This window comes from Lolium perenne, chromosome 4, assembly GCF_019359855.2.
Source record: "Lolium perenne isolate Kyuss_39 chromosome 4, Kyuss_2.0, whole genome shotgun sequence".
NCBI lineage: Eukaryota > Viridiplantae > Streptophyta > Magnoliopsida > Poales > Poaceae > Lolium > Lolium perenne.
The window spans coordinates 155,961,031-155,985,422 of NC_067247.2; the positions used below are offsets into that span (position 1 = coordinate 155,961,031).

Genomic DNA, 24,392 nt, shown 5'->3' on the forward strand with positions numbered 1-24,392 from the left:
ATCTTGGTCCTCTTCGCTATTTTCTTGGCATTGAGGTTTCCTCCACTTCTGATGGCTTTTCTATCTCTCAGGAAAAGTACATTCAGGATCTTCTTGCTCGTGCTGCTCTTGGGGATGAGCGCACAGTTGATACTCCTATGGAGCTTAATGTTAAGCTTCGTCCTACTGATGGTGATCCTCTTCCTGATCCCACTCGTTATCGCCATCTTGTTGGGAGTCTTGTTTATCTTGCTGTCACTCGTCCTGATATTTCTTATCCTGTTCATATTCTGAGTCAGTTTGTCTCATCTCCTACCACTGTTCACTATAGTCATCTCCTCCGTGTTCTTCGTTATCTTCGTGGCACGATCACTCGTCGCCTTTTCTTTCCCCGTTCCAGCTCTCTCCAGCTCCAGTGCTATTCGGATGCTACGTGGGCGAGTGATCCTACGGATCGTCGTTCGCTTTCTGCTTACTGTGTGTTTCTTGGTGGTTCGCTTGTTGCTTGGAAGACGAAGAAACAGGTCGCAGTTTCCCGTTCGAGTGTTGAGGCTGAGTTGCGGGCTATGGCTTTGTTGATTGCTGAGGTGACTTGGTTACGGTGGTTGCTTGCAGATTTTGGGGTCTCTGTTACGACGCCCACTCCACTTTTGTCTGACAGTACAGGTGCTATCAGTATTGCACGTGATCCGGTCAAGCATGAGCTGACCAAGCATATCGGTGTTGATGCTTTTTACACGCGTGCACAAGTACAGGATGATGTTGTTGCGGTTCATTATGTGCCTTCAGATTTGCAGTTGGCGGATTTCTTTACGAAGGCACAGACTCGAGCGCAGCATGATTTCTTCCTCTCCAAACTCAGTGTTGTGGATCCACCATGAGTTTGAGGGGGGGTGTTAGATGTATATATATATTGTAGTTTCCCCATATGTTAGGGGGCTTTCTGCATATGTGCACCTGTACATGTACTATATATTATGGCCTTTGGCCCCCTGTAATACAACAAGTATATTCCCTAACACTATCAACGTGACAATGCAGGTCGAATGTGCTATAGATAGCGCTGAGAGAGAGGAAATTGCCATGCAGTAATTGAGTAGGGGCAAGATTTGAGATACATAACAAAACAGGAGGTGTCTACTTACAGACACTTCGTCAATTCTTATAAAATGTATGTACATGTAGTTATACTTAGGTTTGATACATGATATCATCTCAGTGTTTTATTCTTTTTTTTTTCACTTGCTTGTGCTCAGCCTGTAGATATGGATACAAAGTTTGGTGCCAACAACCATGCTTGTTTTGCAGGAGTAACTATTCAATTTTATTAGGGATGCAAATATCAGAACCTCTAGGACATGAGATGTTTTTCCAGTGAAATGACTTTTCAATTTTATGGGAGTCATGTTGAGACGCCTTTCCATTTATGCGGCACACTAGACAAGGAGAAGATAGTGGCACACGACCTTGAGCAAAGCATCAACATAGATAGATGCATGGATGAGGGCAAAGATGGGAGGGGGAAATAGAGGAAAAATATTTGTCTTCTTAGGAAGTAGCCATGTAGAGGAGTTGTACCAAAAGAAGGGATAGCAAGTGTATAGTGGGGTCGATAGAGAGTGAAAAGCAAGATGTAACACCAATTGTCCTGACTTAGTTTGAAATAAACTTTAATTGATACCTTTGTGTATCATCTTCGTTATTATGTAGATACACATGAATATTTAGCTTTTAACGAATTACACTTGAGGGAAGTGCAATCTTAGCAATTTTGAAGTACTATGTTGATGTACTACCGTAAGTATACACATGTAAGTTTTCATGTGCCTTGCATTGATATGGGGAAAAAAGATGAAAAAAATAAGATGCCGTAGCAACGCACGGGCATTCAACTACTTATTGGAGGCCCTCACCCTGTTCTGATGCACTTACTTTTTTTTTGGAGAAAAGTCTGATGCACTTACAAAACGGGAATGAGAGCATACACCCCTCGGTAAGTTTCACCATGACACCATCTTCCATCCTAAAGAGTGGAGCAAAGGGCTTATGTTTCACGAGTAACACGACATACCAATCCTTCCAGGGAATTGTGGAAGAAGATCAGGATGAAAAGAGTCGCAGCTACAGATTCCATCCATTCCAATGAGTTCCATAGCGCTCGATGTGACAAAGAAAGCTGCAGGCTCGATCCAGAGACAGCGTTGCCTGACATGTGCTTCTCAACCTATCTATCGCCGCCATTCAAGCGGCAGTCGCAACAATTACTTTTTTACCATACCATCAAGGTTTCTAAATAGCCACACGATAGTCGCGATAGGTACCTGGTAGTCGTTCTTGCTGCCTAGCTTTCAAGGACAAAAGACGACTCTTTTTTGTACAGGAAAGAAATCGGCACTTATCTATACTATTATATTGGAGTTGGTCGTAGGTCATACAACACGTTTGGTGAAGGAGATTCAGAGCATCTTGTCCGTCCAATATAATCTCATCTTTCCGCTCAAAATCCATCCATCCAATTCACTTTTCTATTCACGCGATCCATTTTCATGGTAAGTCATCCCAGCTTTCCTTTGTAGCATGAATCATCAATCCCTTACCTAAAAAAACAATTCTCACAACCATCACTCCCTTTCCATGGAAATCTCCTCAGATCTCTCTCGTGTGCGCCTTTTTCTCCCGTCTATCCCTATCCAGTAGCGCCCTTCCCACCTCCGGCCGGTCTTCCGACGCTCTGGTGCCCCTCCTCCCGGTGAACTCAGAGCACCTCACGGACAAGGGATGCGGGAGCATACGCGCATGGTTGCGCTCGGTCCCGTGGCCGGCCGGGACAACGACATCGCCACGGAGAGAAGCCAAGGCAAGGGGTTCAAGCCGAGGGCGGGGAGAGAGAGAGCGAAGGGCAGGGTAGGCAGCGAACCTCTGAGCGTGGCCCTGGTGGCCAACAGGGATGACCAAGACGGGGCAACGGTGGCGGACCTCCGAGCATTGGCTGCGATTGAGGATTACGTACGTCTCCCTCCTCCTGGAGTCCTGGTGTCACGTGATGATGCCGTTGCTTTTCTACCGCCTCTTAATCTTGCGCGCCTCAACAACGGCGAGCTGCCGGCTCCAGTCATTGGACGTTCATCCTGCGTGCCTGGACCGCCTCAACGACGGCGAGCTGCAGAGCTACCGGATGCGTCAGAAAGAAAGGCATGATAGGCCTTCACGGGCGGGCCATAGATCATTCTCTTGGTATGTTCTCTATCTTCAACCTTTGATGCTCCTTGATTACTGGACCATCGTTCATCTTTTCCTGCACTTCTCGTGTGTTCTTTGATTTATTTCCATTTGATTGCAAACAACGCTGATGCAAGAAGCTACTGGGACGTTCTATGAAAAGGCTAAAAGTGGTGCTCTGTTTCTGGTCATCGCTTCGGTACTCATAGCAGTGTTGATCTGAAATTCTGAATGCTCCTGTTGTAGACCATAATATCTTTAAATTTGTTCAGATGGTGGATCCAATAGCTGACTAAAATAAAGGCCTTGACCGTGGACTTTATTAATGCTCTGATTTCTCATTCCAAAAGTAACTCCTATAGTTTTAATAGCTGCCCACATATAATACAGGTACATTTCATTCTTCTTTTTGTTTGCAGCTAGCAGTTTGATTGCTGACGTGTTTGATGTTGAGGTTTCAGTTCTAGAAGCAGAGGTAATGGAATTTGCATTTTATTTGCAGAAATGCCTATGACGGAGATTGGAATTTCAAGGATGAAGATACTGATTTATGCCGTCTTTCTGCTTCGAGAATACATTCTATGTGCTCTCTTCCTTTCACTTCAGATTTACGGATGTTCAGCCTGCTACGAAACTCATGTGTTCAGCCTAAAGAGTTATACATTTATCCGGGATGGCCACATGCACTAATGCCTGATGCAGTCTTGCGGGGAACAATCAGCTAGCAGCGGCATTTTCTCTGGCAATGAGATGATCAATCCATTGGTAGATGATAATTACCTCAGGTGATTCGATAATATGTCTGTAGTTATTTATGGACGATTAGTTGTCAATCGCTACATTACATGCACATAGAGGCCTCATAGATATAATTTCTCTGTACCGATGGTTGCAGGACTAATATTTCCTAAAAGTAGTAGTATTATCCATCACATCTTCCTTCTTCAAATCATACTTGACGTGGTTAACAACTTCATTTGACTAAAAGAATTTGACTCTTCCTAGCAGGGAGAAATTTCTCCGAAGTGCTCGCAGATTACCTACACTGAAAAATAATTTCTTGCTCAGCGCCGACGATTTATTCCAGCCAACGGAGTTAAAGATCATATTTATGCAACTCACTTGACACTCCCTCAGGTTGCTTTTAATCCATGTGGAGCTTGCATACACGTAGGTAGCTAGGGCGGTGGCCACGTCGATTAAAAGCGGTCAGAGGCAGTACTAATCTAATGCCAATGCAATCCATCGAAGGTACACTTAAATTGCTTGATATTTTTCAGTTGAAATTTTACACTAGAGTTTTCACACGACTGCTCCATGTATGTCGTAAATTGTGATTTATGTAAAAGAATGTATCTGCATGTTTTTAAACACCCTTTAGATTACACTTTAGATTTCAAGATGAATAACATATATTTACTGCTAGAGGGATGGTGTATATCGCTTCTCCCCTTGGGTAATAACACCAAATATCCTTTTTCTTGCCCCACATAAGTCTCTACAATAATCTTACCAGGGAGTTTAGTTTTCATGCACGCAAATTTTTCTATTACCGTATTTAGCTTGAAAAATTGTGGGAAACATCCATCTTGCTGTGATACTGGGAGTGAAAAAACAAAAGATTTAGTCTTTTTGAGAGGGCAAATTTTAGTCTTCTTGTACCTTTCCTGATATTTGTAGTATCATTCACTGGTCTTTGGATTAGGAGTGTCCAGTGCCTAATTTTTGTTGTTAGACTGACACAAAAGTTGAGAACAGTGTTGCACAAAAGCTAATTCAAATAAATGTTTTTTCTTTGATTGATCGTATTACATCAGTCTCCGTGAAGAGGCCAGTTGTCTATGTAATTAACATGAGTAGCCAACGCAACAATGTGCTTATGAAATGAACACGGAAAGAAGTATGATGGAAATTATTTTAAAAAATATAGACATGTATAAATTCATCGAAACTTTCACATTAGTGTTAGTGTCAAACTACTTCCTTGTATTTAAAATTTCAGGTTAAGGGCTAGCATTTATCGTACTGAGATACTAACTCACACGTTCAATGGTATGAAAACTGGAAAGTTGTTATTTGTTCAATGTATGAAAATTTTCGCTTATTCTTAGAAGTAAGCATATGCAAATAATTGTCATTTTGTTCAAAACTATTGTTGGACTCACAAGAGCAGTCACAAAAAAAGAGATATATTATAGCGGTGGTGCTCTAGAGCAGTTTGTTCTATTTTATATGTGAACTTAGGGTCTGCATACTACTTACTAATATCTAATAACGGACTTGCTGAGAAAATAGGAATGCCCGCCTGGTGACGATAAGTATGTGGAAAAGAAGTAAGAAATGAGGACGATGACACGTACTGTAATGCCGGAAAAAAGAAGGAAGAAGTCGACTCTCATCGGCCGTTCGGTGCATGTCACTCTTGATTTATTGTTTTGAGAAATATAAAAAGGCATGTATCTTTTCTATAGTTTTCCGCCCATATGATTTTGAATGGTGGTGCATATGATGTTGAATTATGAGAAGTGGAAATTTTGATGTTTCTGAAATACTATGTGGGTATGTTTCCTATCTGTAAAAAAAGAGGATATTTCATGTACATGTGCCAGATGTGCGACGACCAAAAGAAAAATTTAGCAACCGTAGCAATGCACGGGCATTCAACTAGTAGACTCTTCAAAGCTAAGTGGCTTCCTTTTCAGATAAACAACCTTTCTATCCTTTCTTTTGTTGTAAAGCCACCCGCATAACCATTGGTCCAAGCTCAATCCAGAAGTTAACTCAAAACACATCATGAACAATAAAAGTCTGACCCCTTCAACAAATGCCCTGGAAATGATCCAAAGCTCCATTTCAAACATCTCTAGCATTTGGGCAATATATGCATGTCACTCAAGTTCTCTCTACAAGCCAATTTCTTTGACGTACCACTGAACTGAATTGGCCTTCTCCAGTAAGTTAGAAATAACATTTTCCTCCAGCAATGACATAAGTTCAAGGACAGAATCTCTGCGACCACCAACTCCCCTTGGCGGGCAAGGTATGCTACCATCGCTATTTACCCCCATTATCTCAAACCAGGAGCACTATCCTCAAGTCCATCAGAAGGCTTTCGAATTGAAACGTTATCATGGCTACTTCCCACTTGCAAATTTTCGTTGCATTCTATCCCAGGTTGTGTGAAGATTGCCACCTGCAGCAGGAGCACCAGGATTCCATGACGAAGCTCTCAGGATCATCCGAACATTTATTGCAGCTTCTGTGAAAGTCTACTATAGATGCTCTGCAGTTGTTAGTAGTCACGAAGGAAACTATGAATCATACACTCCAAAGAACCAAATAATTTGCACACTTCCAAATTGAAACAAGACTAACCAATATACTTGCTCATTTCTATATAGTTAGCTGGTGGAATCTTCACTTGGCATGCATCAATGCCTGTTATGAAAGAAACATTAGGCACAACACTACAGCAGAGCCGATGGAACACTTACTGACTACATTCCTAAAGAGATGACAAGGCCATTCTGGCACGCATGCAGCCAAAATTGCAAAATTTGGATAACTAATGAACACATTAATGTTTTGATATTTCCTCACATATATGATACTGGTATATAATTTTATTTTATAGTATCATACTACTCATAGTGTGAGTAATATCGGTAGCATTCCAAGACATTTTGGTGACATGGCATGACAATAAATGAAGAAAGAGACTGACGTAGTAACTAACTATGTTACCCTAACATCACACTTCCCAGAACAAGATGAGTCTACAACCTAATAAATATGACCCTGCATGATACCACACATATGTTACTACCTACTATAGATGTAGTAGCATAGAGTAATAACATGTGCATGTTACTACTCTATGTTACTCCCACTATGACTAGTCTCAAGTTCACATCGACGGAAAAAGATACTGATCAATGGGTTGTATTGAAGAAAGACAATGCCTAAAACGATCAGAGTAATGTACAGGGCAACAATGAATAATCGACAATCATGTAAAGTCTTTAAACCATGGGAGCAAATATTCGTGAAATCCAAAGTGAGCATTTCATTTTATCTTCGTGAGATGCATCCCATTTGTCAACCTGTGGAAAAGCAAGAGGACCAAAAAGGTAAATTAGGTTAGTGTCTTTATTCTGAGTGACTAATAATTTTGAATTTTAGTGGATGGGCAGAACTCTCGTCTCCCTGAAAAAGGGACCCTTTTAACACTACACTAAACTAACTAGAAAACACAAATCTAAAGCAGACTCGATGCTTGTTATTCCCCCTCGTGTTGGTTGAAGGATTATGTAGGCACGAGAAAGGGAGTATGAAACAAGATGTAGCCAATAAAAAATAAGATGTGAAGCCCAAAACGTGAGGCATACCGTCTTTATTATATTTTTCCACAGCCAAGGCTCAGTTATCGTGACAAAATGAACAACTATTCAAAGTTATCCTCCGTTAAATGCGGATACCTGTAGATATCATGCAACAAACAAGTCATGCCATCATGCCATTTTGTTAACAAACACATCATTTTAATATTTTGAGCTAGCACGGTAACCGAACGATAAGTACTATATTTAAGAGATTGAACAAACACAAGTGCTATAAATCTACAAAAAACAGATAGGCAATTGCAATAAAACCTAGTGGCCAACATTTACACATTTAATAGGCACCAACCAGTGAGTTATGCATAGCATGCAGTATCTCCTCATATTTTTTTTTGCAGCCTTGACACCACACAACTCTTCTATTGTCGTTTCTCTAGTATTAATGGTACATGTTTGAAGTTCCATCTCTCTTTCGTATCCTTCGAATCCGACCACAGAGAAACACATCATGTTTGTACATAATGGGAGCGGTTGATGTTGGTTGAGGTTACAAAGTGAGCAGATACTCGGAAATGTAAGTGCTTCTTATATCACATATATATATGCCCATTGTGATTCTTATGTGCATGCATAGAACAGACAAAAAATTTAAGTTTTTCTCACGAATAAGGCACAAACTACATAAGCACAGATAGTCCCAACAATTAATCCGTCACTCATGAATCCATAACAGACAATATGGACCTACATAAAAGCTAGGAACACCTGCAAAGAGGCTGAAGAGATGGGGGTATATACAAGAAAAGTAAAAAAATTACACCTCTTACACCTTAGGTGTACCACTAGAACAATCGTCCTCTTTCTAAGTCGCATGGCTCGAGGCTCAAGAGAAGAGGGGTCAGCAACAGGATCCCTCCTACACTTTCTTGTAGGTTTTGACTTTCAATCTCCCTTATGGGTTGTTTTCCCAGAATTGAGAAATCCAATATGCGAGTGAAAAATGATAAGGGTTACTATTTTCTATATGAATTCATAAAGCTGCATGCAAGAGAAAAAAAATGGCATCAGCAGAAGCATGTGGCATGTGTACCTCAACAGAAGCATGTGGAACCTCTTCCATGCCTTCTAATAGAAGTATCTATACATTATGCTCCTGCAATAGCCATTAAACATCATTCATTCCAAGCTATTTTCAAGAAGATAAACACAGGGGAGAAAGAACAAAGAATTGATTGGTTCCTAACAACACAGAAGAAAAGAAGCAGAAAAATTGCAAATGTCAACCTCGCAAAACTAACTGTTCCTCTTCTTGGCCTCTACAACCCAACCATTCCAGACAAACTTGGAACACCACGGAGACCATTGGGACAGGTACTTTGAAGACTAGTCAAGTCATGACTTCGAATGAATGTATCATATCTACTTCAATAGTGCGTGGGTTGTGCCAATTAACTCTGAAATGTAGTAAACTCTGCATGTATTATCAGTATTGTAGAAATCAAACCGGAGCAAGATTATTGGTAGTAAAATCAAAATCATTAGCTTTAGAAATAAATAAACAACACTAATATTAACTCTGAAATCATAGACGTCGCTGCAACAATAACCCAACTAGACATACAACTAGAACAGTGAGCTTGCCTGCAAAATATTGTGTTGACCACTATGGCGTGGTCGCCATCTTCTGCACAGCTTATTCCTTTTTCTCGCTCGCCTTTAGCATCTTTTCCATCTTCACATCCATCTCCTTGAAATCATCCTTGAGGATCAACACCCTCAACTTGAGGTCTCTCAACCGCTTCGCGCCATCAGCATGATCCAACTTCACCTCCTGTTCCACCTCATGCACAACTAATGTACATGACGGAGAACTGGGGAGGCCAAGGAGGTCGTTGACGTGCCTACACATGAAGGTGACATCGATGTCCACAGGCTCTAATGACTACAGGGAGTTCTTCCACCCCGCAAGATCCTCGAGGGAAACGGAAAAAAATCCATAATACCTTCAGCGATGTTTTCGGTCTCAACGGTCACCACCGAAGCAAGAGTAGGGCTTATGTGCCTCAGCATTTTCCCGTGGAGGAACGCTTTCCTGTCCTAGCAGATATCGTAGTATGTCTTGCGCACGTGATCAAGGAGTACTTTGGTGCCGATGACCTTACCATCGCCAACGACGATCTTGAAGTTTACAAGCCTTTTCACGATGAAGAAATCCCTTGACCTGGAGATATGGGTTGCGGCCATATGCTGCCCCTTCGCTTGTAAGTTGACCTTGGCAAATTTGAAACTTGCCGATCTCCCTCTCTTACTATGTAAGATAAGCAATCACAATTTTTTTATCATGTCTCTTTAGTAAGCTTTTTGTTGACTTAGTCGTCCATTCAATAGTTTGTTTTTCAATATTCGAATAGGAAAGATGTCTAAACTTGAAACAATTTAAAATGATTTCATGTTGTACGATAGTGAGGTGAAAAGGAGATAACGATGAATTTCACGCGAGAGGTACAGTACAACATTGAATCATTTCAAATTGTTTCAATTTTAAACATCTCACTATTCAAATGTTGAAAACATGCTATTGAACGTATTGCTTAGTCAAAAAAATCTTATTATAGAACTTAGCTAGCAAGTTGTGCTATCAATATAATGCTTATCTTGTAGAGAAAGAGAGGGAGGCCAGCAGTTTCCAAACCTGCCAAGAGCAACTTATGAGCAAAGAGGCAGCACGAGGTAGCATTATATCTTCGGGTCAAGACATCCGTAATATCTTCAATGAGGAAAATCTCGTAAACTTTAACATCATTGTCGACAACCTTACAGTCGTCGGCAACAAAGTACTTGCTCATCATATGCGTGGGACATCGTACGATCTATGGCACGCCTGAAAGGCGTTCCTCCATGGGTATCTACGAAAGCAGATAAGTTCGGCGCTCACTTCAAGGGTCATTGTGGAGGCTGCCAACATTTTTGAGGTCATCATGTCCTCATATGTCCCTTCCCTCAAGGACCTTGCGATGTGGAAGAATTTCCTGGAGTAATTTGAGCCCATGGGCATGGACGTTGCCTTCATGCGTAGGCTCGTCGATGACTTCCTTTCCTACTCAATTCTCCATTTCCATCATTGAGATTAGTTGTGTCTATGGGATATGAGGAGATGAAGCTGAAACGAGCTCATGTCCGGAAGGAGTTGAGAGACCTTGAGTCAAGGATGTCGATCTGAAGGAGGTTGATGTGAAGATGGTGTAGTCGAACGATAAGAAGAAGAAGCAAGTTGTGCGGAAGCTGGCAAGTGCACCTTGTTCGTCGACACAACATTTTCATTTTGGCATGCCTGCTCGTTATCTAGATCCATCTACGTACCTGCAGACCATTTTTTCTATCTTTGTTTCAGTAAAAATTCCGCCAATCTATTAATAATTATTAATAGCAGTACAAACAGATCTAAAAGTACTAAAAGTTACAAGTAGGTTACTGGATCACCTAGCGACGTCCAATACATCTAGGATTTCAAAGTTTACTATTAGTGTTGTAAGTTTATTTTAATTATTTTGGTTTTACTACCAACCTTTTCCGGTTAAAAAGAAATCAACACAACCATGGGGAATTTCCTCATCTTCACTCAACAGAACGACCATTAAGCATTTGGGAGAAGATCAATTCAATAGAAGAAAAATTGCTTCCACAAGGGGGCAAGGAAAAGTTTGTGGACCCACTAAACATAATTTTTAACATAATCACTATGTGTTAGGAACCGACGTTTAAAAAAGGATTGAGATTCTGAGATTCCACGAAATTCTTACTATGTGCCCCATCCCATGCACTAGATCGGCGAAGCCGAGCGACGGAAAATCAACTGAAACACGTAAATATTAATATAGCATTGCACTCGGCGGCGTCAGCGTGCAGCGGAATCCCACGGCGAGCAACGGCAGCAGCAAGCGCCCGACGGCCCTACAAGCGGGCCGAATGGACAAAGGCGCAGGCAGGCAGGCCACACGAAGTTTCGAGCAATCTATCATGGGAACGGTCACGAAACATCATGATTGTCCACAATGGCCTAAACCTGTACATGCCTACATGGGTCAGTGTGCGTGTGCAACCACAAGTCTCCACAATACAACCTACTTTTAAATTGAGAAAAAACACATGCTAGTTAGTATGCATGCCTATGTTTACACCATTTTTAGGTGACACGTACCATTTTTATACTTTATATATCATGACAAAACACATGCTTGAAAATGTTAGGAGTAACTGTGCAAACAAATTAATGTGTCTTACTTTTGGATCTAACCGCCAACAGATAATGTGTTTTCTTTACATGGTAATATGTTTGTTTACTTAATATCCAAGTGGTAAAGTATTTGTTATCAATGCAACTAAAGGGACCAGAGAAGAGTTTAAGGCTAGCTATAGCGCTAGTATTTTAGGTAGCATATATCATGCATCCTAGGTCCACAAAAATAGTAATGTGGCATCTAATTAACGAGAAGAGATAGGATCGGAGTAACATAGGTGGATACTGTATCATAACGCACGTTACGATAAAAGTTAATGCTAAATAGATCTTGTACACATATTTGTGTTGGGATTCTACAAACAATAAATTTAGAAGATTATGATACTACTCTATAATACCACCCACTATAGAGATAGTATCATAGACAAGTATCATATGCATGATACTACTATATGATACAATGCACTATGACCAGCCTAAGACCCTTGCATGTGGTTCCTAGTTAATATGTCATAAATGTAAGGTAACTCTTGCTCGACACTCCCGGAGCTTTGGAATTTCTATGATTACAAACAATTCTTGCAGCTCACTCTTTCATAGTAAGTGCTGCCAGAACAATAGTGCTAGCAAGTACACATGCATCAGTGTAATGAAATAGTAAGAATCCATTATAGTTGGATGGAGTATATGAGACGACATGAATCTGACTCTTTTTTCGAACATTTATATTATGAGATAAAAAAATCTATTACTATCAGAAAACTAAAGTAAGCATCCGAGGCTGTAATTGCAAAAGGAAGCAAAGTATTCAAAATTGAATATAAAGCCAATTAGTAGATGAAATACCTTTCACCTTCTGAGGATATTCTAAGTTTTAGTGGCAGCTAAGCAAATAATAGTTCGACCTTCCTTTGGCATTGACCTAGCTGCCTGTTTACTTGGATTCTGAGCTTCTAATCCTACAGGACCAATCACAAAAAAAGAGAAAATGAGTAATATTTGCAACCATGGACCCAAATTCGGATTGGAAATCACATTTGTTGCAGGGCCATACGATTAATTCTCTTGGTTTTTTTTCCTTTTTTCATCGGACATTTCTGCAGAGCAACCTCTATATGCAAAACTTCTTTTAGGCCGATGCGCAAGACTTGGTCATGGTCGTTTAAGAGTGTTGTGATTTGGAACTTTCCAACTTACTGCAAAGGGAAAAGTGTGAGAGTGCAGGCACTTTTTCACTTTCTCTTTTTTATATCTCTCAAAATATTACATTTTTTGATTTGATTTTTTTGCAAGTCACTAAAAAATAACAAACGGAATGGGACAAAAATAGTTCGGAATTTTTTTGTGCAATTTCAAATTTCAAATAATTTAAAATTCAAAAAAATCTTGAAATATATATATACGTAATAAAATAAAAAATCCAAAATATTTTTCCCACGTTCCAATTGTTATGTTTAAGTGATCTGCAATTTTTTTTGTTCAAACAATGTGCGGTGTGAGAGATACAAAAATGAGAAATTGTTTGAGAGGGGAACAAAAAGAATTTGCACGAATGTTGATGCAGAATACATGGTATGGATACGGTGCTCACCAAGCACCTGCTCCAAAAGTCCACTTAACGTTGCTTTAAATACACTACAACACCTGAAACAAGATATTACAAAATATATACCAACTTAATAAAGACCAAGACCATTATATTTACTGAACTTTCAGAATTCAAAGTTCATAATTTCTCTCAGGTTCTTATGATGGTAGTAAAGGTGTACCAACATCTACATGCATAATATTCTGAAAGTGATTACGATCCTACAACGAAACTACAATCATCATGGTAAGAAAATACGTAGTATCAGGAAATCAATCTTGATGGCATACCAGGTGGAGAGGCACGGAGGAACACCTATATTGGCGGTGGCTGGTTCAGCGCTGCATGAGGGCGGCACAGAAAGAACGATCCATCTTTTCTTATCTATGCAAAAAAAGAGAAGAAGCATATGAAGCGGCTGTACCAGAAGTAGTGACCGGCACCTCACCAAATCTACTTAATTACTTTTGTGGAGAAGGGGGACTCACCTAGTTGAGCGACAAAGGGAGCAGATGTGGGCGCTGATTCTCCAGCGTTCCAGAACGACATATACGACGGCTCGTCGGCGCATTTACTGGCTCCCCTGAACTGTAAGCGGCCGGCGTTCGATGTCGACGACGGCGTGAAGGTGCGGATGCCGACCGGGGCCTGATCCGTGCATGGCTGCCGATCACACGATTGGGTCGTGTTGCAAGCGGCCTGGGCTAGCATCGGAGGAAGGCGGCGCCCGAGGTGAAGCCCTGGGGGCTGTGGAGCAGCGTCGGCGGATTAGGTTTGCGAGGACGCATGATCCCTCAATATATAGCTCCCATCCGTGCGGCCCTTCCGTTGGTTTAACATCGAACGGCTTTCGCCTCTTTTTGTTTCCCGTGTAAGGGAGCACTAGGGATCGGAAGCCGATCGCTGCCAATCCATCGGACTCCTCTATTGCCGTAGGATGCAACCAGATCATCCGATCCCTCAACATCATGCATGCGTGGGCCTGGTTTTTTAGCTTTGACTAGAACAAAACCCGTGCTTCGCTACGGAGCAAGTTTCCGCTCTAGAACAAGTTGATGAGGTATCCGATCTTAGATGATGCCAAAGCAGCTCTTGTGCAACACAACTTTGTTGTTTTCCTATTTTCCTGTCATGAAGCTTTCCGATGTGGTTCGTGTGTATAGATCGGGACCGCAATCTCGTTCAATTACAGAGCTAACTATCCCGCTCATCTTTGTATGTAATTAGCCAATATAAGCATCATGGCACACACGTGGAATTTGATTCATTTTTCACTATCGTCAGATAAAATACTTTGTCATGGCGGAAAAAATTCTGATACACACCTATTTTTGTTTGGCGAAAATTTGTCCCAAGTAACTTCGAACAAAAATGAAGTTAAGCCTTAACTTCATTTTGTGTGTCGGCAGCATCTGCTGCGGTGACCGACAAACACAAATAAATAAATTTCTCCTTGTTTTCGTCAATATAAAAAATTCCCACGATTAGGGAAGGATCTATTTGGAGGCCTCCGTGGAACTCTCACAGGTGGACTTGGGCAGGTTCATGCCAACCAATGATGCCGCCAGGCCACTCGATCCAATGATGAACGCGGATCCATGAACAACGACAGCAACAACCAACGTTGAATCGTCTAAGCCTACCCGGACAACGCCCGCCGCCCATCGCCGTTCTCTTCTCATCCCCACAGTCATCTCTTCTTGGCTCCTCACCAGGTAGGTGTTAGGCCACACAGTCCATCTCCCGGCCCCGACCAGCAAGAAGCTGAACTGCTGCAGGCCGTCCATGTTCGAGGTGCCCCTCCCCTTACCCTGCTTCTCTCACTGGATCCCCACCAGGACAGAGCCGCCGAAACCTCTCCCTGTGATGTGATCCAAGCTCCGGGCGCAGATCAGAACGGTGCGTTCGTGCGTGAGGCGCCGCGGACGCCCAAGAAGGCGCAAAGAAACTCATGGCCACCGTGAGGCTCCGGCGGTGCCTCGACTCGGCCCTGTTGTCGCCGCGACCAAGATCTTCTTCTTCGATTGTTTGTCTTGCGATCAACGGACCAACTGTTTTATAGTTGAGTTGTAGCAATCTAAAAAATAGAACCACTCGGTTTAGGTCCAAATCGGGACAGAAGGGTACTACGACTTCAGAAACCACCACGTACAAGCGACGGAAACCAGGACCAGCGCCGGAGGAAAAAAACACAACCGGTCAAACTTATGGGTGGCATTGGTGGGTAATTTCCTGCAACTTTATGGGTAGTTTTAAGTTGGACCGCAAGAAACTAATTTTATTTGGGCCTCAAGTAGTCCCACAGGCACCCTTCCCTACCCGGGCCAAAAAATATTACTGTGCTTCTACCTAGGAATTAAGGTTTATTTGCTTTGGGCTGCAACCTGTGCTGATTCTCAAAAAAAAAAAAAAAAAAGGAAAATTCAACCTATGATCTCAGTTCGTCATGATTTGTGATTTGTTTACCAGCGAGGCAGGATATTTTCTTTTGTTATAGTCCAAGTGATTTGGCAAGTTTAGCTTTCTATTTGTTCACTATAGTGCTCTCTAAAAAATTCCGCTTCGATCTGGGCGACGTGTTTGCGATGGTGGGGTAAGCTCCATTGGATGCCGCATGCGGACACAAGCTTCGTCCCTTGGCTCCAATCGAAGCAGGGGGGGAGGTCCGGGGAAAGACCGAGACCTGTGGACGGCCATCACCCTTGTGTGTTGGTGCCTTTGGCGCCACCGGAACGACATTGTTTTTGAAGGCGCCATCCCATCTTTGTATGAGGTTGTAGCCCAGATCTCAGACGAAGCGGAGCTGTGGCGCACCGCTAGGCTGTTTAGAGGTAGTCTTGCAGATGTGGAAAAGTGGAGATGTCGCGAGTAGTCTCGTAGAGTGTGTGTGCCACTGCCCTCTGACTCTCTGAGGGCAGTGTGGATCTGCATCATCCGGTGGCTGTGCCGGGGGTGCGCTGTACTTTGGCCTTCTGGCCCTTCTTCTATGAACCAGATACGTCTCTCCATGACGTATCCTTGACAAATTCCGCTTCGATTTTGTACCGATATTTTGATGAATGCACTCTCTAATTTTCACACTATATTTCTCCGATCCTTACTTTCCTAACTTCTTGTAATTATTAAATCAATATGCCACAAAAATACATGCACAAAAAATATTAATTTGTATAAAGGGTAAAAGGTACATAAATTAAATCATTAACAATTTAAATAAGTTTATTTGACGTACTATTAGTTTCAATACTTAATTTTCAGTACCTATTTATTTGATCTAGCCAGCGCACATTAACTTCATCTCTAATCGTGTACATGATTACCTGCAACAACACACTAAGCTCCATGGCTGTGCTTTGGAAGGGCACCAGCACGACATAGTTCAATGGATGGGCTGCCCCCATATATCCATGCAATGATTGGCACTGATTATGTCAGCTCACCAAACCAAAGTTTGAATATTCAGATCGGGAACAGAGGCCTACATGACCATGCAAGCCTTTAATAGGGTGCAGAATCTTGCCATGCACTTGCACTCGAGCTCCAAAGTAGAGCAACTGCCTATTCGATCAGCTGTTCCACGTAATTTCGCCATGGAGCCGTGGAGAAGTTGCTTGATCTGCGCCTCAACCGGTTGGTACGAGTTGGACTCAAGGATACAAACATAGAAGCGGTGGCGAGCATAAAGAGCGCCGCACCAAGATGGGGCGCGACTGGACACCACGGAGCAGCAGATCAGGCACACACCCGCAATAGTCACAACTCTAGTGGCGTTCGAGGTGCTTGTAGTGCTCATCGTCCTCCACCATGAGGGCGGACAGGACAACGCCGCGGATCATGTCGTCGGCAAGGATGATGTTTGTACTTTGTACGGCGTGGCCTGATTCACTTTGATGAGCTACATCAAATCTCTGCAAGTCCTGCTTGCCGGACGTGGTGGTGTTGGCAGAGTTGGTTCCTGCCTACGGCCGCGTGTATTTCGTTGTAGTCGACGACCATGGTGAGTATTGGGGATTTGACATTACAGAGCCAACGTCGATATCAGCTGGGACTACAAACGACATGGTGGCTTTGAGGTTCCTCAACAGCAGCTTCGAGTTTCCCTCTGCAGCAAGCCAGTCTTCAGCACTCGGCCGGCGATCGTGCATCGCACGGCGTCCTCCCTCCGCCGAGCTGTGGTGTGGGCCGCCGCTGGTGGCTCGAAGTAATCCCTAAGCCGAGTCGTGATGTTGCAATGTCGATCTAGGGTTTAGGTTGAGGTACTCCGTTTATATTGGACCGGGAGGGGCTGGGGCAAGACTCTTGGCAGGTTTAGATTAGATTAGCTTAGACCGGGCAGAGGCACACTCCTAACGAAGCACGGTACATATTCCTGCTCTAATACGTTTCTGACCAAGCAGCGACATACGAGAAGCAACGCGTACGAAGGCGTCAAGACTGATGGACGAAAGCGTAAACAACGGACCGAACCAAGTAAACGTTAGCTCCTTTATTATTAGGTATAGATTACTTTCCCGTAACTGGTTCCAATAAAACAGCCAATCTATAGAAAACGATCCCATCATTTTAGCAGCTAGTTTTAGTCATTATGAATTGATTCCGACTAATAAAATGCGAGAAGTGAATTACAGTTTTTCCAGTCATGGTAACATATTTATGTGCCACGGTAGTATTAGCGGAAGCATATTAATATATAATCATTTCTTCAGAATAATCATGGCAGATCTGTATCCAACTGTGGTGAATTTGTTTTGTCGTTGCAACTAAATTTTGCTTCCTACGAAGAATGTGTTGCTTTCGTTATCTGGCGAGATTGCTTCCAAGATAGAAAAAATGCATTGTTATTTCTGTTCCAACATGCATCCCAATATATTTTGCTTACAGAGAAAATAGGGTGTTGCTTCCAATGTAACGAAATTTCTTTCAATCAACATTGATTCGAAAAGATCTTACAATTTGCTCCTAAATATAGTATTTTCTATCATCAATGCTTCCTACTTAGGATATAACTAGGGCAATTGCCCGTGCGTTGCAACGGGAAAGGGCTTGCTTAGTACTATAATTGTATGTACCGCACAGTCAGAGCTTTCTTTTAAACGTGTTTCATAGATCGTGCTAGCCAGCATCAAGAGTGTCTCCCGTTCCTAGGTCTCCCCCTTCACCCTTGTGACGCCATAGCCGTATTATGAGCTCTTATATCCCGCAATCTCCCGCTTGCCCTACTGCATCTACACAACAATGGTGCCAACGCCACCGCATGGGCACACAAGATAAGGGATTTGGCGCACATTACATCGGCGGCATCAGAGGCTTGTGGTAGCCACATGAGCTAGGGCTCGGTGACTTGTCAGTGTGCGCCATGAAGCTAGTTTTTCTTTCGGCTCTATGTGGCACAAGTCTTGACATTGGATTGATGTTGTGGTCGTGGTTGTCTTTTTATTGTAGGTTATCGTAAATGAATTTTTATTGTATGTGTACTCTATATTCATCCCATGTTTAAATTCGTGTACCACACTCCGATTAATTGTAGGTACATGTGGACTTTGATCATATTTTTATATTTGTTAGGTTGTAAAGATTTTTTAATACTGAAAATAAGTATTTTTCTTCTCCTTCCATATACATATACATATAAATATAATCAACTCAAACCCACAACAATCCTTATCAAATCCTTATGAAATAATCAACACAAAAACACAACAGCCAGTTTCAAAATATTAGCAGCAAATTTCTCTATCTCCCACTCATTTTTCTCAGTCAATACAGGCAAGTAAATAAATCAAGTCCCCCATTCCCAACCCGACATCGTAGATGCAAACAATCCGTAGAAAATCAGTAGATGCTAACAATGAATCAGTGGCAGTAGCAATCGGTTGAAATTCAGTAGATACAAATCAACATTTGTCTTTCTCTCTCTAGTAGCTTGGCCTGGCCAAATATCAGCATTGCCTTTCTCCCGTTATTCCCCATTAGAGACTGTTAGTAGTTAGCTGCCATGCGTACACGATTACAGGTTAGCAACGGCAGATGAGATGCTCCTTGACATCATACTGCATAGGTTGCGGCTGGACTCGTGCCACCACGGCAAGTCGAGGTCTCCATTACATCCTGGCATAACGTGGCTTGCAGTGTTAATTCAAAACTGAAACTCACCGGCTAGCCCGTCAATTAGAAGCGTGCGCGATTAAAGTCCCTTGAGCCATACCGATAATTCGTTCGGTGCTCCTAAATCGCCACGATCGGTTCTTGTTGGTTAATTGGGCCGTCCGGCCGCCGGCCCACGTAAAGCGAAGCTACCGATTGCCCAGCTCGCGCGAGCGTTTCCGTCGACCAGCAACAAAAACATCAGGAAAACGCGGTGGCAACCGGAGTAATTTCGATTGATAAATAAGAGTAATAATAAAACGGACGAAATTTTTGGGGAGAAACCTTCCTTCCTTTATTAGTAGGTATAGATTTCCTTCCAATAATATCAGAATTTGAGCTTCCGTATACAATAATAATAATTCACAGAGTTTGTGCCGTTTCACACAATGCCTGCCACCACCTCTCATGGCAATGACACATGGACGAGGGACACACGTACATCATCATCGAAGCAAGCATGCCTAGCGTGTAGACAGATATTTTTGAAGAACAACATCGACGGGGAATATCAGAAGCTCATCCATGACATGCATCAACGATTCCTATATATGATATGAAAAACACACGATTATTACACAAGACCTAGATTTGCATGCAATGTCATGTATGCAATGTCCACTTCAATATAAGTGAATTTATGACAACCAATGATCTTTGTTTGATTGAAAATAGGAAAGCCAGCCACAACGAGGCGTCTTGCCACAACCAACGTGGAACCTGGGCCTATATATGAACCCACATGTTAGTGATTCGGTCGTGTATGTACTATTCTAGTCTCCTTGTTTATCACCTTCCACGAAAAACAAGTCAATCCGCTCAGTTTGAACTGTGTGTATTGAGTATTACAAGTGTATATTATCCCATCTCAGTTAAAATCCACATAATAATCTTTCATACACTCCAATCCAGTCACACCCACACTTTCCTCTTTCCAACCATCTTTGTCAAGATCCTTTCCTTTCATAAACCATACGCTTGGGTAAGGTTGCCTCACCCAAGGTTTTCATAAACATTTACAACAAGGTAAACCTTGAGGGGTTCCCAACCTAAAGTTTCATGAGTTGACTAATACAACACTATGGCCGAGATGAGGGTCATCACACCATTGAGGGTATGAAAAAGAGGTATTGGAGTGGATCATACTTGCTTGGGCTAAGCATGTATTATGACAACATAAGATGAAACTATACTTTCAGATTTGTGGTGCTATCTAACCCAATCAACAGATAGGGATGAGAATTGACCAACACCAACACCATTTAGGGAATTAGGCATACTCATCACAATTTGAGAATACACCAAGGTCATGGTATTGATACTTCTACACTAGAAGGTGGTGTAGTATGAATCTTGTCCCGAGGTGGAACATGATCAAGCTAAATATAGAAAACAAGTTGGGTAGCAATGGACATGATACCATACACCCAACCAATTACCAAGACCTTGAAAAGATAAAACTACTAGAGGTACCATGCTTGCATCCAAGCATAGATGACAACAACATGGAGATCATCACACATAGAACCATGATGCTATTGATAGCACAAGATGACATCCAAAGAGACATCATATCAGAGATCAAAAGATGGCTTGCCTTGGCTTATTTGTCCCTGGACTTCTTCAACTCCATCAAATAAGAATTCCCACAGTACAAATAAAATCCTTGTCCGATTCCACTTCTTCTTCTTCTCCTCCGAAATTGTTCGCATCTATCGCCGGAAAATATAAAAGGAACACAATCAATCACATTGCTCCAAACATAACAAGCATGCAACATTCAACAATCAATAGCTAACCACTTTACTAAGGGCTAACATACAAAAGACTTATAGATACTACAAAGCAACTAAAAGAAAACCCCATTTATTTACCTAGTAAAGATATGAGAGTGCCACGACTTAGCAATTGCCTCTCTAGGTATCACCATGGCACAACTAAGTATCCCCTGGTAGATAACATCATAAAGAGGACAAGAGCATTAGTTTGACATCAAATACATTCACAAAACATTTTCAAACATTTTTGGAAAAGTAGAAAACAGTTTTCCTAACTTAGTTTGCTCACATAACACAACATCCAAAATAGGAAGCAAACCACATTCCACATCATTTGAAAACTTAAGCAAAACAATAGGGCTAAAGTTGAGTTGCAGAGGTTTTGTTTTGCAAGCATAAAACAAAGGTTGCCCAGTTCTAAATAAAAGAGTTGGTCAAGGTTTTTAAATAAACCCAACAACTTTTGGTCCAACAATGCATGTCACACATATACCTTACTAACAGTAACGAAAATGCATGAACAGAGACTAACACTATTTTTCCTAGATGGCCAGTACTAATACAAGACTAACCCAATTGGATTCACTCAAAAATATTAAACCTACAAATTTAGGAATTTGTTTGAATCTGACTGTACAGAAAACAAGATCTGTAAGCCATAAATCGTAGAAAAATCCTAAAAATATGGGACCACTGGCATTTGAAAGGTATTTAAACAGAGAGGCATACACAATTGGATTTGGGTTAAAATTATTTCTGAAACTCTCACAAATGGATTGACAAGATTACTGCATGTCTATACCATTTGCTTTACCTCTAGAGTTACAGAACAGATAAAGGTTTGAAACTTGTTTGAGATGATTAAGAAAACATTCCGTAGTCCTACAGAACTGGAATCACTCAATTAGGTTCAAAAATGGATTTTTGGTGATTTAAAAGCTAACAGCCATGTCTCCAGAACACACAGAACAAGTTTAATTCACCACAAATCGTACACGGCTCATAAAAATATGAGGTCAGCTGCATCGGAAAGGTATTGAAAAGCTGGTTCTTACCCAATTTGTTTCATTCAAAAATTCGTTCCCAAGCTTCTGGTTTAATTCGACAAAGCCAGATCTTTCCAGATCTTGATCTGTGAACCATTTCAGTTTCAGAAGGTCCATCGAAGTGAAACCACCGCCAAAATGAAGGTATTGAAGAGGGCTTTCGCCCGCATTTGAGTTTGCTCAAAAAGGTTTTGTAAAACGGAACAAATCTAACAAACAGTGAATCTGCATGTTTCCAGAACTTTATTTACCAGGGAGAATCTGTAGCGAATTTGAGGATGAGACCAACGCCAAGTTGTATATCTTTTGAATACCTATCCGCGGAACTTTGAATCACGCGATTTGGATCTGCACACGAGATTTGGTGGATTTTACAAGTTCGTACCAGAATCTGAAACAGCAAGATAGCAGAAATTACTGCAGGGATTTGGACGGACTTTGCTCAAGAACTTCAGATCTGAGGATTGCTCAAGCTTCTCCATGCTTGGACCAACATGCACCTGCATCAAGATCCAATCTTAGCAATGGAGGAAGAGGAAGAGGAGAGAAAACCATCTAGGGTTGGGGAGAAGAAGGAGAGGGAGGCTCTCATGGTGAGGAGGAGCTTGAGGGAGGAGGGAGCTCATCTTGGAGTTCTTTCCATGGCCATGGCCGGCCATGGGAGCTAGGTGGAGCTGCATTTTCGTGGGGGAGAGTAGGAGAAGAGTGTGAGGGAGTAGATAAGGTGGAGGAGTGAGTGGAGAGAAGAAAAATGAGAGCAAGAGGAGTGGAGGTGGCCGGCTAGGGAGTTTTTATAGAGGGAGAGGGGTGGCTGCCTCCTTTTTTGATTGGGCAAGGATGGTGGCTGCCCATTTATTGATTGGGTTAGGTGGGAGGCAAGACTTGTGGAGGAAGGAAATGAAGAGGCATGGCTGGCCGAAATTGCCATGCATACACCATTTGGCCGGCTCCATTCATGCCAATAAAAATGAACAATGTGAGAGATATAGAGATGGGGGAGGATTGTGATGGTAAAATATACCATGATGGTATTTGTTGCATGATGTCTTTGTGCCAAGAAGATGATGGTGATGTACAAGGTTTCATGTGCATGCCATCTTGGAGATGGCCTCCACAAGATTTGAGACTTGACTACTCCAAACAAGATGAGACACATGGTGCTCAAGTGCCTATGCAAGACACACGACACCACTTGTGTTATGCAAGGAAACTAGGTTTTCTTCCAGGGATATAGAGTCCAAGTTTTAGGGAGATAGTGAAGGGAATAATGATTCAATTCTAATGATGAATATGGTGACATAAGTCATCAATTCAAGAGGTCAAGGTGATGATGGAAAATAATAGAGGATTGAGATGGGTATGATGGAATATAGTTGCTCTACAAATAAGAGGTCAATTTGGAGTGGTTTGAAATACTCTCTGAGTCTAGGGTTTAGTTGAAGGAAGTCCAATAAAAAGTATCAAGAGTTCATCTACTTGATCAAGAATTGGAGGATGAAGGAACATTATGGGGTAGATCAGAGATGTACACAAGATGTGCAAGAGTTGTCATTCGAAATAGAATTTTATTTGAAAAGTACTTGAAACACCACAATTGTCTAGGGACAATTGGGAATGATCTCAAGTGGAATGGCATTTGAAAATGTTGAGAGAAAACTAGTTGGAACATAGGAGCTCAAAATATTCTACTTACTTTCTCAGGTTAGGTAGAGTTTTTCTCAAATGTAAAATAATCAAGAGGAAAACAAGAAATGGTATAGGTACCATAAACAAGCTTTTTGTTAAAACAAAGCAAAATAGAAATAATGTTTTATAAATCAATACTTGGTAGAAATGGGATGAAAAACAAAACCCATTTCAGTTCCTTGTTTTCTTTGAAGAGAAATCTTGGAAAGTTTTAATAAAACTAGAAGTGGTTTTGTGATCAAAACTAGAGAAGGAAAACAGTAGGATTTTTGAGGAGGGAAACTAATTTAGGGAGGAGTGTTCTCAAGGGTAGATGGTGGCTACAAAATGTACCCATCATTCCCACTCTTGGTTTTGTGAAGATTAAACTTG

The 24,392-nt window shown here is 41.7% G+C and overlaps 1 long non-coding RNA gene across 1 annotated transcript; it reads right to left on the minus strand.

Annotated features, from left to right (window-relative positions):
- Positions 1-19,827: 19,827 nt before the first annotated feature.
- LOC127294245 (uncharacterized) lies at positions 19,828-23,144 on the minus strand. Its single transcript, XR_007846465.2, has 6 exons — positions 22,772-23,144; positions 22,586-22,682; positions 22,344-22,420; positions 21,385-21,458; positions 21,108-21,222; positions 19,828-20,055 (listed from the first exon to the last, which is right to left on the minus strand). It is a non-coding gene; the product is annotated as an uncharacterized lncRNA (long non-coding RNA).
- Between the last annotated feature and the right edge of the window lie 1,248 nt (positions 23,145-24,392).